This window comes from Canis lupus, chromosome 33, assembly GCF_003254725.2.
Source record: "Canis lupus dingo isolate Sandy chromosome 33, ASM325472v2, whole genome shotgun sequence".
Lineage (NCBI taxonomy): Eukaryota > Metazoa > Chordata > Mammalia > Carnivora > Canidae > Canis > Canis lupus.
Genome location: NC_064275.1, coordinates 605,925 through 619,848, shown reverse-complemented (window position 1 = coordinate 619,848; position 13,924 = coordinate 605,925). Strand labels below are relative to the sequence as shown.

The window sequence follows — 13,924 nt, the reverse complement described above, 5'->3', positions numbered from 1 at the left end:
CTAAAGTACTGCAAGAGTGTTTAGCTATCTGACAGTGCGAGGCTGTCCACCAAAAAGGAGGAGCCCCAAAAGGCCCCTAGACTTTCAGTTGAGATTACTGAGAAATCGACCCTGTAGGATGAAGGACCAAGAAGTAGACCAGCCCTGAAAAAGCCTGAAAGAAGTTTAGAAAAATCTTAGTCTCAAATTAGATGTAAGTGTCCCTCCCATAAGCTACCTCTCTAATAGATGAATACTAAATCTACTCTGAAGAAAAGTATCATCATTCAGAGTCTCTACAATTTTTACAATGGTTGACACTCAGTTAAAAATTACCAGGCATGACAAGAAATGGAAATAAATCACCCAAAACAAAGAGAAAAAATAGGCAATAGAAATAAACCACCAGTGATCAAGGTTTTGGAGTTTCAGAAATAAACTTTACTACAACCTTGATTAAAATGTTCAAAACCAAAATAGATGAAGTGATGAAGAATTTTACCAGATACATGACATCTAGAATGAGACAGATGACCATTATTGTACTAAAAAAAGTATAATTTCTAAAGGTAAAAACTTAATAGATATGTTTAACAGAAGAAAGAAATAGAAACCAGAATCTTGTTCAGTAGAATGGCAAGCACAAGCTCTTTCTTTTTAAGATCATTATACTTAATGTTGCATCTCTTGTGAAAGAACTTGTTGAGTTTCTATGACTGACTGCTCACTTTAGGTCTCAACATAAATATCACTTTTCAGAGAGACTCTCTACAACCACCCTATTTTGGAAAGTTTCCTCCTACTTTACCTCCCTATCCATCATACTTTCCCCCTTTTCCTTCAAAACACTTGTCAGTGCAAAGTACTATAACCAATAAAAATGATAGATGTAAGGACCTTTTTTTTTCTATGTATATGCTTAAACAAGTTACGTCAAATCCTTTATCTTCAGATAATATCTTGCAGTAAAGATACTGATGCACAGGTTAAACATTGTTAGAGAGTAAATGAGATAATGCCTATAAAACATCTAGTTCAGTGTGAAGGCAGAGTTTTCATTTTATCAAAGGTTAAAACAGATATTGGAAAGTTGTGGCTGTTTGGGAAATTAACTAAAAACCCATGGACTAGTTATTTTGAAAATAGCTGCATCAGAGTGGAAACCATAATGGATCTGATGGCAGATGGCTTGGCTCTAGTTCTCATTCAAAACAGCCTCCCTATACAGGGACACTGGTCTCTCAATTTTTAGAACTATAAATTAGGGATGATGTATACACATCATAATCATGTAAATCAAGGGAAAAGGGCTTCCATGTAAAACAAGTATTATCCTTATATCTGCCCACAAAATAAACTAATTCATAGACCATTCCTGATATGTCAAACAATCCAGGATTTCCATTGTCCAAAAATTGATCATAATTTCTGTTTTGAGGTTTGGTAATGTGTATATCGATAATATTTTTCCATTTTATTGTGTCTTGACCAAATGGAGAAAGATATAGAAATGAGGTTCCTGCCTGGGAGTTTGCCAAATCACATTGATTTTATAATTAAGTGTTATTTCCTACATGAAACATTTAATTCTCCAGCACTCAAGAATTGAAAATAGTGTTGTCACGTTACAAAGAAAGTAAATCATCGTTTGCTTCCTTAAATAAAATATTACTGAGGTTGGCCTGAGATCAATGAAAAGATCATCTATGAAAGGACGACATTTTTCATTCTTTGTCCTAGGAAGATATATGCAAAGCTAATTTTGGATTTTCTAAATCAGGCATCAACAGGCATTTCCCAACATGAATATTTTAGTCTTGAGGACCACAAGGTCTCCATGTTGGAACTGCTCAACACTGCCACTAGACAATATGTAACGTGGGAATGGCTATGATCTAATGAGCTTTGTTTACAAAAACAAGCAGTCAACCCCTGGTGTGTAATTTGTTGACTTCTGTTTTAAGTGATTAAGAAAATGCCTGATGAAAAAATGAATGTTACCCAAGAAAACACTGCCTTTTTAAGAAAAACTAGTTTATCACAAATCTATGACTGAGTTTGTCAGACAATCAAAACTCTAATATAAAGACAAACAAAGGTTGATTCTTACTTGCAGTAGAGACACACTAACTTCTTAAGTAATCCATTTATTTTTTTTCCCCTGGACATACAGACTTTCTTTCAGTGAGATGTGGCCTGCATTTTGGTCAACAGAAACGGGCAAACATTTCTAAATATGTGTCATCTCCAGTCTTGGGTCATAAAAAGCCCCTATGTATCATTCTTACCTAATATGTCCCCATCTATCAGCCAGATGCAGAGGATCCAGTGAAAGACTGAGACTCTAGGAGATGAAGGAGCCCGAGTCACTCCATGAAACAAAAGCCCCAGCCCTTGCCTGCCATCAACTCTACATGCATGGCAATTAACTTCCATTTTACCAGGTCACTGAAACAACAGAGCTGACACTTACCAAGTAGCATTAACTATCATAAAACGTAAATTGGTATGAGAAACTAAATTTGTAAAATCAACTTAATGGGTTCCTGGCAGGTGATGAGGACACAGATAGAGCAGACCTCATGACTGGAGACTCCTGCTGTTCTGTGTTAAATGTTCATAAGATGGAGGCCCAAGACACCTTAGGAGTAAGACTGTGTGACAACTAGAGAAGTGATTTCAGAGGAAGTGGCTGGAAAGGGTCAGAATGTGCAGTTGGTTACTCTAGCTGCCTCCAAAAAGGCATTAGAAGACAGAGATGAGCCTAGACAGTGACTGGCTGGCTTTCATGATGAGATCAAGTGCTTTCTAGTTTGTAAAAGAAGATCATTAGAGGTCAAGTAACAGATAAGACTGAAAACATAAAGCCCAGTAAGATTTCTCGGTCGATTCAGATACTGAATCTTGCAGCAAAAATCAGATGATCAGATTAAGGGTGTTATCTGCTTACCCAAGAGCAAATTATTTGAATCACCTTAAATTGTCTACTATTAAAGAGAAGGAGAAAAGAGAAAAGGGAAAGAGAACGGAGGAGAGAAAAAGAGAAATGAGGATGAGAACAAAAGAAGGAAATCACGTTTGAGAATTCTGTGTAGAAAAAACTTGGATGTGGTTACTGGCACATGAACCTGGATGGCAGGAAATAACTTCAAAGTGTCCTAGTTTTGAAAGGGTTTAATTTCCAAAGAAACCACAAACCTGGACCAAAACCTATTTTAGTGTCCAAAGCTCAAAACAACTTTTGGGCCCAAGAGCAGGAAGGAGACTGCAAGAGCTCTCCAGTCCCCAAAGGTGATGGTGATGAACAAAGCCAGCAACGCAGAAGGTAGAGCTAGCAGCCTTGGAGAACACCTCCTAGAAACCAGAACCTAGGGTCGGGTTTGTCTCCCACCCTTCTTTCCCAAATGGGAAGCCACCACACATCCCCAAAACAAAAAGCCTCAAATAGTTCCAGTGCAAACAAAGAAAAAAATTTGATCGCTGTTCATCTGCGCCTGTGGACAGACAGGGGTGCAGACTGCGTATGCACGTGCACACCACGTCCACAGGGAGATGGCTTTTGTTTTTAAAACTGTATTTGTTTATACCTTCTGTAGTTCACAGTCCATGATCTCATCTCAAAAGCTCACTGGGCATGCTTGCTTGCCTTGGACACATCCCAGGTGAGATCCCCCGGCCCACGCACCCCCGCTGATAGTCCTCTCCATAGGATTAGCAAGTCCTCTACTTCTATCCCTGTTCTGGGAGGTGTGTAGAGCAAACCCTCAAACGAAACCACCCAAATCAGGTAAACTTTGGTGCCAACTTGGCTTTGTTGTTCCTCATACAAAACTACCTACTGAGTGATTGCTCAGTTATAGCTGGCAATACTTAGGATTGACTCTTTTTTTAAAGATTTTATTTATTTATTCACAAGAGACACACAGAGAGAGAGGCAGAAGGAGAAGCAGGCTCCCTGAGGGGAGTCCAATGAGGGACTCGATCCCAGGACCCCAGGATCCATCCTGAGCTGAAGGCAGGTGCTCAACCACTGAGCGTCCCAAGATCTACTCTTCATAAAAATCCAGTATATCAATTTAGTATGTTTATAAGCAGAGGCAAAGAGTAATTTCAATATTTTCTTTCATCATGTATAATGGGGAAGAAAATGCCCTATCTTAGTGCCTGAACTCTAATGCAGAAGAGCACTTTTGATATTGTCAATTATCCAGATATAAAATATATTTTTAATTTATAGTGACTGAACATCTTGGACAATTAAAAATTAATGACCTGAAAAAATAGCAGAAGTGTATTATTTATTTTCATCCCTCTCTGGACTGTATACTCAAAGTGACATGAATTTTAGTATCATTTAATGTAAAGAGTGATTTTCACTTCAGAATTCTCAAGTTCAAATCCCAGAATATTAGAAAGCCAGAAATTCCATATCCTATGTGATACTTTATAATGGTGCGGATACAGAAAATAATTGGAAAAAGCTGATGTATTTCCACAAAACGCTAGTATAAAATATATTCATACTTTTCACTACATTTGCAAATACGATTTTAAATAAAGGCCTTTTAAATCTGACACTAAAAAAGAAAAGCACCACTGATCTGAGGTTTTTATACTCGCATATAATGCCATGTTTTTTATTTAGATGTTTTCACAAACAAGCCAATCCAAAGGACTATTAGCTTGTGTTGGAACAAGAGCTAAGGATTTAATCCACAAAAGCATACACTTAATATTTACCAGTTGCATGGAATCAGAACATTTCCAGGATGTGAATCACAGGAGTGTCCAACATTGTCTCTTGGAGCTTTGGGCAGAAAATTCTCTGGATCTGGTCCAGGATTCACTTTCTCTCATCTCTTTTCTTCACTTTGGTTGTAGTTTGATGTGCCTAAAAGGCAAAAAAAGACAGCTAAGTGGCGGGGAAACACACTCACCTTCTGGTTTTAAATTTTTAGATGGCTTTGAAAAGTTACCACATTTTAAAAGGCAAATGAGAATAAAATAGAAACATCCCGTGGACTTTAAGCTCATCTCATACAACAGATGACAAAGGCCAATGGAATAAGCTTCACAAACACGGAGCAGCAAGGAGAGTGAACACAAGGACAAATGTGTGCTTACCTTAGACGCCACATGACATTGCACGGAGATCTTTGACAGGCGGTGAAGACACAACTTGGCAAAATCAGCAATTATTTTTGGCACCTGCAAAAGAAGTAGTGAAGCAGCAATAATCTGGGCCGCACCACAAGCGCCCCATCACCCTGGGCCTCCGGTGCGAGGCACGGTCGGGTGTGTGGAAGCTCCCTAGACACCCCAGCATCACGATAAGCCTTCAACAACGGAGCAGAGAACACGGAGCTCCAACTAGACGCTGTATGTAAATGCAGACACGGATCTTGTACACGTATTTTATTTTTGCCTCTAATAACCTCGAGAATAAAACTGAATTCACTAACAGAATGCCTTCGAGGAGTCCGGCTGCGTGCAACCCCAGCGACCTCACAGCTTTCGGGGCCGCCCTGCTCCAGCAGGCCTCGCCGCCACCAAGTGCTGCTGTGCCCCGCTCCAGGGCTCGCCGAGGCCCGCCTGGCTGCGCCGCCAAGCCATCTGCGTCAGCCGTTCTTGTCACGACTAATTAGGTAGGGCCTCAATTTTCCAGTGTCCACAAAAGCAAATACTCATCTGCATGGATGGGCTATCCTGTCCATAACGCTGCCTTGCGTACATTAAAATCTGCCATGGTTTCAAATCATTTCTTTTTATAATAACCCCTGGCCTAGTTTTAATCAAGTTGTTGATGCTTCAGCTTGACATCTAGTAACACTTTAAGAAAAAGAAAGAAAAGAAAAGAAAAGAAAAGAAAAGAAAAGAAAAGAAAAGAAGAAAAGAAAAGAAAAGAAGAAAAGAAAAGAAAAGAAAGAAGAAAGAAAAAAGAAAGAAAGAAAGAAAGAAAGAAAGAAAGAAAGAAAGAAAGAAGAAAGAAAGAAAGAAAGAAAGAAAGAAAGAAAGAAAGAAAGAAAGAAAGAAAGAAAGGTGGAAGACTGAGAATTACCTTTAGTAAGAATTTACAGAATCACAGATACACAGCAAATCCATTTTTTAAGTGAAAAAGATATGTCATTGGGAAGATTTTCTTGTATTATAATTTGTGCTAAAAATCATTTGCTTTTGCAAAAAAACTGTTAGTTATATCCTTTTTGGTTTCCCTTCTTCTAGTGAATCATTATTGTTTTGGGGTACATAATAATATCCATCTCTCGGGATTAAGCCCAAGAATGAATTAATGTAAATTGTCACTTCATGCTTCTAAATGCGCTGATAAATCCTGGGAGCTCTGCTGCACTTGATGTTTCTTAAAAACCACCTAAACGTTCAAAGGGCTTGATAACTGACATTCAAGAGGTTAAATGTTTAAAGATATTTCTTCTTCATCTACTATTTTTTAAGTTAGCACATTCTATTTTATTTCCAATTTTTTTTTCTCATCAAACCATTGAGAATTGTTTTATAAAGAAACCGACAACTCAAAACACATCTCATGCCGTGTTGTCTAACCCCTTGGACTCACACTTCAGTGTCTGTGTGAGGACTCCAAACTGAGCCAAAAATGCAGGATCAAATCTCAGATTTCCTCATATGAGTGTCTTACCCAAATCAATTGAAGCCACTCAAGGGTAATCAAGGGTACAACTGGAGTTAATAATTTTCATTTAGCTGTAATATCATTGCTTTTTGAATGCTGGCCTCTTGCCTCGTGTATTATGTATTTTTGTTATGCTTAGTCTGCTTAAAATCATAAATTTGAGTCATTTGTAACTTAATATCATAACTAGAAAGTGTTCGCTCTTCACTCTCATCTTGACCCCAACCACTGATGTCTGATATTTAGGCTTCATTTGTCTTTCCAAGAAACTAGGTCTGTATTTTAAATAAAACTGACGACCATCCTACAATGCCTCATGTTTGAACTGACCATTTCTTCACTGAATCCTTAGGAAACACGACGGTCTTCTTCCCCAACAGCCAGCTGCTGAGCACTGTTAGAGAAAATTATAATCTCAGCCAACTGGGCCTTCCAGAAATTCATGCTGTAAAACCGATACTCCTGATGGAAGGTTTTAATTATGCTCCACAAGGGGAGGATTCAAGGTTGACTTGCCTGTTCTCTCACTGCTGTCGCCCCTGTAGCCTGGAACAGAATGTCCTACTTGGTGGGTGCTTAGTGAGTATTTGATGCGTGAATACACTGCAACTGTTCAAATCATCTCTGATATTTTCTGTCCCCACCACCCTTCACTCTCAAGACCATCTCTGCTTCTCTTTTCTTTAAATCACAAGCATGTTGGATGAGACAAGTTAGAATGAACCATATTGGAATGCTTCCAATTTCTAGCAACTTTTTTCAGCATAGCCTCATTCCTTGTACATACCCTTACCTTTTCTCTTCTCTATCCCTGGTCTCTCGAGAAAGCCCAAAGTCTAGGGGCGCCTGGGTTGGTTAAGCATCTGACTCTATCTCAGCTCAGGCCTTGACCTCAGGGTTGTGAGTTTGAACCTCATGTTAGGCTCTGTGCTCAGCATGGAGCCTACTTAAGAATTAAAAAAAAAAAAGTCTAAAGTCTGAAACTCTACTTTGCTACCTTCTCTCATGTTGTCTTCACTTTTTTTATTTTTTTTCCCTCCTCACTCTTAACTCCTTAGAAGCCAACAGTCATAAGAATGACAATGTAACTTGTGGGTCATCTGGTCCATCTTTCTCACATAATCAATGGTAGAACCAAAACAGAGAAGATGGAAGCATTTTTAAGGTCAAAGACAAACCCAGGATTCCAAGACACGTTCTGGACGCCTGAGTGGGTTCCTCTCAGTGTCCCACTGTGGTTACCCTTTCCCAGTCACCCACTGCTTCTCTCTTTCTGGAAGAGCAGCTAGAGAAGCCACGCCAGGCCAGAGCGGGCTCGCCCAAAGAAAGAGCACGTAAGCACAGCCTCGCAGAAGAGCCGGGTTAGCCTGGTGTGAAGGCGCGGGGCCGCCTGCAGGGGAGCAGCGGACCAGAGGGCCCCGCCGCCGGGCAGAACTGGGAAACAGACGCCGAGTTCTGAGGTCCTGCTGCGCCTTGCTAACAGCTGACCATGTTGTCGAATGCACTGGAAAGCCGCTGACATGCTGGGCCGGGGGGGCGAGATCATGCCACTGTGTACATGGATGCTCCCTAGAGATGCAGGAAAGAAGCAGCAGGCGTTGTTAAGACACAAACGAACTGTGCCTCTCACGTGTGTGTACAACCACATGGCACCAACGGGTTATCGTGATTTCATCATCTTCAAATAGGTTTCAAAGCTTGGGAGATTATTTTCCCTGTCAAAAACTTTGAACATGTTGTTTTTTCCTTTTTTAATTACAAAACTGCTTAATTATCTACAATGATGCTGAAATAATTAGAACAAAAGTGGATGAGAACTTTCCGTGTTTTGCCTGTTTGGTTGCTTAGGAAATAATCTGCTTTCATCCAGATACAGTAACACGTACATTTATTTTTTGAACAGGTCACGTGAACAGACCCACCTGCTTCTTCCTTGTTACAAAGTTTGCTGGTATTTCTCTCTTTTTATGCGATTGCTTGGCTTCCCAGGAGCTTTTGTGCGCCTTCACCTTTAAGATACTTCCCGGACAACAAATTCTAAATATTCTCTTACTCTCTCTTTCCAGTTCTTAGTCTCTTACAAGGAGTAAAGTGTGAAGTATTTTTACATTTTTAAAATGACTGAACTTTGCTCTCAAATAAAGATTCGGAAAATATTCTCAGGGGGCTCCTGGGTGGCTCAGCGGTTGAGCGACCACCTTCAGCCCAGGCGGTGATCCTGGGGTCCGGGGATCAAGTCCCCCATCCGGCTCCCCGTCCTAGGGAGCCTGCTTCTCCCTCTGCCTGGGTCTCTGCCTTTCTCTGTGTCTCTCATGAATAAATAAATAAAATCTTTTTTTAAAAAAAGAAAATATTCTCATCTCAGATACCGATTTTATATAATGAGATCTTCTCCAAACACACCCTTGTAACAGCTTCTAGTTCTTAAATTCACGACTGTAACGTCTTACTCCCCAACGTGGCTGCACATCAGCACCATTTGCCCAGCTGCCCCCGCTGCTGCTGCTGCTGCTTCGAGGCTAAGCCCAGCATGGAGCCCAACATGGGACTTGAACTCATGACCCTGAAGTCACACATTTCCACAGTGTAGGGTGTCCCCCCCCGGGGGGGGGGCATGGCCGCGGCCTCCCCATCTCGGGTGGCCTGTTGGGCAAGGTGCTCAGTGTCCCAGATTGCATGTCTTGGGGTTTGCCCAACGCTGGGGGTGGGGTGGCCGCCCCGGGGAGGGAAATGCGGTCCTGGCGGCCCCGTGTGCCCCGTGGGGCCCGGAGTCCAGGTCCAGGCCCAGGTATGAGGGGGGCAGGTGCCCGGGCTGCCGTGTAGAAGGGAGGCCGGTGCCCAGCAGGTAAAGGCCGTGTAACGCCGCGGCGCAGAGGCTGCGGGACGGGGAGGGCCGTGCTGGGGGCGGGGGGGGGCCTTCCCTCCGGATTCCCCTCCTGCGGGCGCAGCGGCTCCCGTGGCCTCCGCCCTCCCCGCGGGCACGATCCCAGCGCCGCGGCCCGGGGCGGGGGGCGCAGCCGTCACCTGGTCGGTGCAGGAACGCGTCGCTACCGGCCAGTTCTCCGGGTCCCACTGCCCACGCGGCAGGCGGGCGTGGGGCGAAGCCCGTTCTGTTCCCCTTTAATGGCGGTTCATGCGAGGAAACTGCGCGTGTCGGAGGCGGCTTCTGGGGCGCCGGCCCCCCCGCAGATCCTCGGCCGCGCCCAGGGCCCGCCTCTGCCCCGCGCCCCACTAGGGCGTGGCCTTTCCACGCGGCCGCGCCAGAAGCTTCTTCCGCTTCCCTTTGTCACCGGAGCCCTGCGCCCGCGGACGTGACCGGCGGCCCCGAGAGGATGCTGCGGGGATCCCGCGGCCTCCGCACCTGCTGGCCCTTCGGAGGGAGCCCCCGCCCGCGGCCGCCGGGCGCTGACGGCCCCGCCCTCGGGAAACCGGGTGGGGCCGGGCTCGGTCCTGTGTCCTCGTCCCGCGGCACGAGCTCTGAGCAGCGGAGCTGCCGCCTCCATGGACCAGCTTACACGTTGTGGCACATACGCGGTCAGGGAGGCGACAGGGCAGTGGGCCACAGGGCCGGCTAAGCCCGTCCCCACCGCACCCCCATCCCGCCCCGTCCCGCCCCATCCATACCCCCGCTCCCCCGTCCCCTCCCGTCCCCCATCCCATCCCCCATCCCCCCGTCCCATCCCATTCCCCCAGTCCCCCCATTCACCCCCCCGCCCCGTCCCGCCCCATCCATGCCCCACTCCACTGTCCCCTCCCGTCCCCCGTCCCATCCCCCCATCCCATCCCCCTCGCCCCGCCCCACCCCCATCCCATCCCCTGTCCCGTCCCCTCCCATCCCCCATCCCACCCTATCTCCCCATCCCCCCGCCCCGTCCCGCCCCATCCCATCCCCCCCGCTCCCCCGTCCCCTCCCATCCCCCCGTCCCCCCCGTCCCATCCCCCTCGCCCCGTCCCCTCCCATCCCATCCCCCCCAGTCCCCCCGTCCCCCTGCCCCGCTCTGCCCCGGGTCCCATCCCATCCCTCCCCACCCCCCTCCGTGCCGCCGGCGCCGCCAGGCCCTCCGCCACCCGGGACCCTCCTTCCGGGTGGCTCCCCGGCCCCACGCGAACTCGCTGCGCGGCCCCTCCACTTAGCGCAAAGCACCCGCGGGGTGCCGTCGGCCTACCGGGTCGCAGACCCCGCAGGTGCCCGGGCGCGGGGCGTGGGTGTCCAGATTGCTCTAGCTTAGCTGGTCTTTGGGGGGACGCCGGGTTACCGACGACGTTTTGCCACGCGGCTCCGGCCCTGGCTCCCTGCCTCCTTCTCCCGTCCGGCTGCGCAGGCCGGACCACCCGAGTTACAGGTGCGGCCGCTGGGGCGGGGGCGGGGGCGGGGGCGGGGGTCCCCCGCAGGTCTCGGTTCACCTGGAGGGGCGGGCGCGGGAGCGGGCGCGGTCGGGTGGGCGGAGGCTTCCCCGGGGCCCCCCTCCCCAGCCGGGCGCGGTCCTGGAGGCCTTCACGCCTGGCCCGGAGCACGTGCGTCCCTGTTCCCGTCCCCGCGGGAGCGGCCCTGCACCCGCCACGCCGAGGCATGTGGGGTCCCCCGGTTGTCCCGCCTTCTCAGCCCTTTGTTGAAAGAATGGGAGGGAGCGAGGTTCAGTTTAGCTTTTCTAATTCCTCTGAAGGAGCCAGACGTCTTGACTGAGCTTAAAAGCTGCGATACGGAGCAGTAATTTGCATTTCCTACCTCTCCCCTCGGGACGCTTGAAGCAATTCTGAGATACAATCTGCTAAGGAATAGACTTTGGACTTTGTTTTACTAACTATGGTTTCTTTTTTAGAAAAGAAGATTTTGGGCAGCCCGGGTTGGGGGGCGGGGGGGAGCGGCCAGCGGTTTAGCGCCGCCTTGGGCCCAGGGCGTGATCCTGGAGGCCGGGGATCGAGTCCCGCGTCGGGCTCCCTGCATGGAGCCTGCTTCTCCTTCTCCCTCTGCCTGGGTCTCTGCCTCTCTCTCTCTCTCTCTCTCTCTCTCTCTCTCTCATGAATAAATAAATAAAATCTTAAAAAAAAAGATTTTAGTGACAACTTGACAACTTATCCTAATAAAGGTTCAAATACATTTTATACATTTTATATTAGGGTAAAAACTAAAGTCTTGTAAAAAAAAAAAAAAAACTCTACATAAAATGTTTCAAACTCTCCAAACAGAGGGAGGGGACCAGCTTGTAGGTGAGGGTAATTAAGGAAAGCTAGGGTGTCGGGTGAGGAAGCGCCCTCACCGAGCAGCACGGAGCCTCCAGAATCGTCGGTGCCCCCCAGCCCGAGCAAGGGACGCGTCAGTGATCCTGTTCTGTCTCCTTGACCTTGTGCTTGTCCCCCGCACAGCTTGTCGTGGGTTTGACAGTGACCGAAGGCGATAGCTGCCTTAGCAGGTCATCCCTTAACCTTCATCCTCAGCACTCAAGCAACCTAGCTCACGTGGATATACATTTTGGAATATTTTTTGTCATTAGATTTTAGTGGGCTTTTGAGAACATTATCAGTAAAGAAAAATATGGACAGTGGGTTCCTTAATATTTGTGAATTCTACATATATTTCCTCTAATTTCCTGGCAATGGTTCAGCTGACACTTAAATTTTTCACTATAAGAGGAAATTTGATTCCCATTTTCTTTTTGACCTTTCTTATTAACTGAGCATAAATAAAATGCTTTCACACTGTCTACTTTCTATGATAGCTGACAGGAGCTGAAAGGAGAAAAACAAACTGAAAAAAAAAACATGTGCTAAATACATAAAAATATAGATATGTACTATATATCCATATATTATATATGCAATGTTAATATTTAAATTATATATTTATTAAATATTAATATATATATATTTTTTTACCTGGGTGGCTCAGTAGTTGAGCATCTGTAAATATTAATATATTAAATACTTTTATTAATATGATTAAAATATATTATTTTAATTAAATTATAATTAACTTATTAAATATGCTAACTCAATATAGAACTTAAATATCTTAAATATTTAATATAATTAATATATGAATATACGTAAATAAAGGTGACTGAGTGGCTCAGTTGGTTGAGCATCTACGTCCTGATTTCGGCTTAGGTCGTGATCTCAGGATGGAGCCCCGTGTAGGCCTCTGCACCCCGCACAGTATCTGCTTGACATTCTTCCCTCTTCCCTCTCCCTCCCCCTCTGCTGTTTCCCACCTCCCCCTCTCTCACTCTGGCATCCTCTCTCTCTGTCTCTCTAAAATAAATAAATAAAAAAATCTTATTAAAAATAAATAAATATACACAAATATAAATGTATAAAAAAGAAAAAATATGTAGGGTCATACAGGTAGCCCCACTTTTCAGAAGCATATGTTATTCCTGTGCTAACCTAGGTAGGAAAGACCTATGTTAGCATCTGTTTTTGCTGACCAAAAGAAATCCAAATAGGATATTTGCTTTTATGGGAAAAAGTCAGGAAGTGAAAATAGCACTCAGCATTTGTTTTGCAGCAGGTCGTTGTAGAGGAGGGCGCGTCCCTGACAGCAGGGTTGGCCATGACAGCAGGGGTGGCCCTGCCAGGCCCCTTCCCCAGGAACTGCACCTGCTCTCTGCACTCAGCTGCCACAGCTGTGAGCATCAGTGCCTTATCTCAATGTATTTTGTGCATCCAGTAGCAAGATGTATCCTAAAGTATCAAAAAAAGCCTAAGAGGTTATTTTTGGGGTCAAAAAAATCCCGTATAAAATAACTAGTAACTGCTTCTTTGCTTTACACCCACCTCTTGGCTTAGGAAAACCTAGGAGTAGGAATGCTCTACTTTTGGGAACCTATATATTGACGTGTGCTCTGTAATTCCTGCATCTTTTGTTTCTTACATAAAGACGACTGCACTGAGAATACTTCCATCCATTCTAATCCATTTATAATGACCTCAGATCACATGCCAGCAAAGGCTTACCAGCAGGAAACTTTGATGGGGCTGAGGAGTGCCTGGCGCGGTTTTGCTGGTTGCCAGTGTCCAGAGCAATCTTTGAGTACAAGTAAGTCAGAGAAATGGCCATCTTCAAGATGAGTTCATACACTCTACTGAGTTACTTATACTCAAATAGTTGCCAAATATCACCACTTTTTTGCACATTTATTTTACCCTTTGAGTTTTCAGATTTTCAAGGAACGATCAATTCACATTCATTTTATGCCTTTTCTTGCAGAGCACAGATGTAAACACTAAGTCCCAAGGTGACATTCTTGTTTTTAACAGTGAAATTGAATCATGGACATTATTAACTCCAAGTTCTAC

At 45.3% G+C, this 13,924-nt stretch overlaps 1 long non-coding RNA gene across 1 annotated transcript; it reads right to left on the bottom strand.

The window, feature by feature from the left end:
• Positions 1-4,570: 4,570 nt before the first annotated feature.
• LOC112641001 (uncharacterized) lies at positions 4,571-9,846 on the bottom strand. The gene is made up of 3 exons (XR_003124417.3): positions 9,653-9,846; positions 5,104-5,187; positions 4,571-4,870 (listed from the first exon to the last, which is right to left on the bottom strand). It is a non-coding gene; the product is annotated as an uncharacterized LOC112641001 (long non-coding RNA).
• Between the last annotated feature and the right edge of the window lie 4,078 nt (positions 9,847-13,924).